We start from the raw sequence: 5,297 nt of genomic DNA, 5'->3' as shown, positions 1-5,297 counted from the left end.
TGTGGTGAAAAAGGACTTGGATGGGATGTGAGTTGGACTTCGCTCCTTAATGGGCTTCCAGTGTCCACAGCTGCCTGGTCATTTCTCCACATACCAGGAGTTTGAAGATGCCCTCCAAATTTCCATCAGCATCAATGAAATGGGATTTGGACTTATTTAATTCATTTTAAAACAGGCAGAACCACAAACAAGAGTGTTTGCAAGTTTCAAAGTTCATCAAAGTTTATAAAAATTAAAGTTTTTTTACTGTTTCTTAAAGAATAATTAAACACGTGGCCATTTTGCTGCCATAGCGATATTTCCACCATGTTGCACACACTGCTTATCCCATTTGGTGATGTCAAAGTACTCCCTTGGGGGTTGCACATTGTTTTCATCCACCATGTCTCTCTGCTGAATCTTCAGACGGTAGCTACTAATTGTACTTCCCACCCTCTGTGCTTTTAAAACCTGTTGTTCAGTGGCTTCACCCATAGGTCAAAGAAATAAGCTCCTACTGTGCAGTAGGGAGGTTATGTTACATTTCATGGAATACAAAATAACATTGCATATTATTAGTGTCAACTGTAACAATATGCAGCATCTACTTTGGGTATGCATTCCAGCATTTGTGATAAACAGACAAAATTGGGGGTTTAAACTGAACGCCTCCATGATTGTTTTGGTTATTTGAGTACGTTTTACTGACATTTTGGGGACTAAAGTATAAATACACTCATTGAAAAAATCATGCTAACTAAACACAATAAAACTCGGAAGACAGCAGACATTCTGCGATTTTGAAGATTACTGAAGAGGTTCCCAAAAAATGCCTACTTGAACCAACAAAAAGGTAAGACTACTCGAAAAGACTATGGTGCAGGGGTTTTCAGATATGGCAACAGTTTTTATTGTGTATCATAAAGATGCTGTGGTGAAGATCTTGTTAACTTGCCTGCCATTACCCTTTACTAAGGCGCTGGCATTAAAACTACAGTTGGTTCTAGGGTGCCAGATTGTGGTTGCCCACTCCTCCTAAATAGTTAGAATGGATTAAATGCAGAAGGAAAACAGGGTATATGTAAAGATGTTTAATGCCAGACTATTATGTCACACTGGGAATGTTACTTTGTCACATTACAACATATTTAGGGAAAAAAGAAAAGCTTAACATTGATACGGTAAAAAAAAAGCAAGGTGTGTGATTATATTAAAAAAGTAAATATAAAGACAGCATGTGTGTACATGATACAGTTATGTAGCTACAGTATGTAGAGTGACATTACACTTATAGTCTACACTGTGTAAAAAAAAAAGTAAAATCTACATAGCAGATGTGCAAAAATAATGAATTCATGTTTGTGCAAAAAGTTAAATGTCAACCCCGAGTTAAACATTATACTGTGGGTGATGAGGGTAACTGGAGATTGGTAAGCTAACATGCATTGGCCTTTACAAGGATAGTTTTTTTTCATGCTTGTGGGGGAATGTTGGGTCTCTGTAAATTAAAGAGTACAGTCTAGACTCTGTGGGAAAAGTGCCCTGAGATAACTTCTGTTGACTAACTACATGCAGACCATGGCCATTTAAAACAGTATACAGGCAGCTTGATCCCAAGGAAGCAAAAATGTTCATTTGCTTACAACATGAAAGCAATCTCTATGCATTTTTTAAAAAACTTGGTTCACTGAAAGTTTCTGAATTCCGTATGGTGACACATGCCTGAACGATTTTGGAACTCCTGCATTAAGTCTAAGAAGGGTTGAATCGAGGACAACAGAAGTTGGTTGTAGATACTTGAAAGCAGTCTGTTTCTCATCTAGGGGCTTCTTCAGTTCTAACTGCCTGGTGGGGAGTACCAGGTATTTAACCTCTGTAGGGTTGTCATCTTGCTCATTGATACCTGTACCACTTAGTTTGTTAGTGTTCCTGGCTGTTGTTCCTGAGTCACTTCAGGCCAAGTGTAAAGTGTACAGTTGTTAGAGTTGTCACATGAGGCCAAATGTGACTGGTTGTTAAATCTCCTGGGAATTACTTAATTAAGAATTACTTGGAACCCACATGTCAAAACGACTGTGAGCAATGTAAATCCTCATTTCTAGGGGGGGGATGAATAATAATTTCTTTTAGACTTACTAAAAGAGAAGGATAGGGTAGCTGCTGGGTTAACATTTTTAGACATTTTTGCAGTATCATTCTATCTGTGGGTAGAACACCCATAACCAAAATATATCCACTACCTAGATTATTGTTATATTTATGTCATCTTTGTTACTTATTGTTATTTATTTTTGACATTTCGGAAATTTCAGCACAACTTTTACCATGAGTGGTACTATAGAACATTTCTCTTTCCATGCATATAGAAAACAGTTCATATGGTGTTCCAGCATCTGCAAGTACATTTCGTGACCAAGTGAATCTGAAGGTGATTGAGAGCCAACCACAGACCGAAGTGCTGTCATCTCTTCATCAGACAGCAGTGACTCATCACTGTCTGAAGAGTTAGGTGACATCACTGTACCCTCCCGGTAAACATCTGGGTCTGTAAGGCCTTAGAAATAAGGGTGGAAAGAGGGCTTGGTTCATTTACAAGTTTCTGTGAAAGGAAGAGAATAATACAAATTTCCAAGCAACAGAAAAGTTCATCTCTACGTCACCTCAAGATATTCCTCTTCCTCAAGTGGATTTATGATGTCTCATTTGCCAAAGCTGAACAGGAGTGTCAGCAGAGGATGATCAATCCAGCCTGCTTCAGATGTTTAGAGGGGTGCCTGGAGACATGGTAGAAAGATGTAGTGAACACAGGGGAGGCGCAATGCGAGAAGTCAAGGAGACCATGTTCATCACGTTTGTAAATCACATAATAGATGCAAGTAACAGTTATCAAACATCACACCACATGTCCCATTATGTATCTAGATAACACTACACTGGAATTTAATTTAAATCTTTCATTATCAGCTGGTAAGGTAATCTCACCAATCTAGCCATTTCTTAAAATCATCATGGGGAAGAATGTTCTCTTCATAGCCAGCTGAACAATATTAACGTAATTAAGTAAAAACAAGAAGTCAGCCACTCACCTTCAAACATAAGATGCAGGAGCTAAACTTAATTTTACACCTCCTGTAGATTCTTATTTCAGTGTTTGACCTCCAGAGTTATTCCAGTTAACATTAGTCTATTATCAAGAGTTTATCTGAATTGATTGATTAATGATCTCATTTGAGTGGTGGCTATGAATAACCAATGGTGATGCTCATATTAACATAACATTTGTTAAAAGCTCTGAGCATCCCTAATGGCTATTCAGGAGGAAACAACAAATGTGAGACATGTACATGTACTTATAGATTTGATTTGATTTGTAACTGTAAACTTGGGATTCATACATACTATTGAGCTCTGTGTGAACTTTTTTAACCCATAACAAACTGATGCAAACCTTTGTAAAAACCTTCTTTATGCACTAAAACAATGTAAATTACTTTTTTCATTTGTTCATAAAACCTCATGCATAGCTACAGATCTCTGTATGGATTTAAACATTAAATATATTTATTCATCTATTTTTACACATTCAAACATTTGAATCATTTTGATAAAACTATTTACACATTTAAAGTATTCATACAAAATGTTTTTACATTTAGATAGCTACGCTACTTTTGACTCTATTCTGTCTCAATGGAAAGCAGTTTGGAGATAGGCCTATAAAGTGGACTTCTTGTGCATTCAGTGTCAGGATCTCCTGTATGCAATCGTAAAGCCCTGATGACAGCTGGATTCTGTCCTCTCTAAGATCACAATTCCACTTCCAGCTGTTAAATGTCACTTTAGTATTGTAGGATATTACTCATCTTCATCACTTCTGTAACATTGCTGCAATGGTGATGTCACACAGCTGCAAGGATACCTAAAGTCACCTATCCAGAAGGAGAGTAGTTCACCAGGTCTGACTCTTCAAAGATTCAGGCAGCAGAGAGAGTAAACAAACATGCAACTTCCTCTTGACCGCAGGTCCCAAACCATATGCCGGCGCAGGTAGTTCCAACTAAAAACTGCTAGGTGAGAGTATTTTAATCACCTTTGAAATGAGCGATTAGAATAATTATTTCAGGGGAGAGGGATGGCTCCTGCTATTAACAACCCTCTGTTCAATATCACAACAAATTAGTTCATACTCATTAGTATGAGTTGTGCTTGCCTCGTGGTTTGGAAAGCATCCACTGGGAATTTACTTTATTACTCCCTGTGAGTGGAGCAGGTAATTAGCATTCATCAAGTACTGTGTTTGTAGAACATCCCTCCTCACAAAAGTAATTTTGACATAACATGAGTATTTCTTGGCTGATCAAGGAGGGTCTTGCTCCCAAGGCTAAATTGATACCCGAAAGGTCAGCAGAACTTCCACTGAACACAGAAGTCTGTAGAGAGACGCTGGCAAAAACGATCCCATCAACAAGTTGTATTAAACACAAAGTGAAGGTTATTGATGCATAGCACATGCAACAATTCCTTATGAGTCAGCCTGATGTCTCCAAGACATCCTCCTCTTAAAAATCATGGCAACTTTATAACAAATATCTCAATCCTAGGAGCAGTAAGATGGCAATTACCAAAAATAAACAAAAAGACAAGAAAAAAGGTAAAGAAAAGAAGAATTTGTAATATTAATATAAGAAGGAGAGTGGTTTTTTCTTCCCTACAACTCACGTCCCCTGGTATGAACGAGAAAGGAAAAGTTGAGTTCCCATATACAAGATATAGTTGCAAGAGCTGACAATGGAAGCCTATTTCTGCCAATGAAAAAAAAAAGATGGAAGTCTTTATGATGAGAAACTATCTTAAAATAATGACTAAGTATCTTAAAGTAATGACTTAGTAACTCAAAATAATGACTAAGTATCTTAAAGTAATGACTTAATAACTCAATAATGACTTAGTATCTTAAAGTAATGACTTAATTCTCATTATATTGATTGACTTTTTTTAAATTATTATTATTAGTGAAAATGGGCTTCGGTAGTTGAGAATTATTTTCATTATAGATGGATGTGACAATTATTCTTCAATCACATTTAAAAAAAAAATCAAATTCACTCATTAAGTAACATTATATTTATTATCACAAAACATTAATTAATGATCTAAACATATGCAGATTATTATTCTGTCGATCGACCTACTGATTAATCAACTACTCGGTTCATCTCTAACACAGTTACTTTAATGAGCCTTTTTTTCTCCTCCTGAAAATATTAGGAAAGCTGCTGCTCGGTGTGTAGCGGACACAATTGCAGTGCGCACACACT

Source organism: Scomber scombrus, chromosome 17 (assembly GCF_963691925.1).
Source record: "Scomber scombrus chromosome 17, fScoSco1.1, whole genome shotgun sequence".
NCBI lineage: Eukaryota > Metazoa > Chordata > Actinopteri > Scombriformes > Scombridae > Scomber > Scomber scombrus.
Note: the sequence above shows the minus strand (reverse complement) of the source record.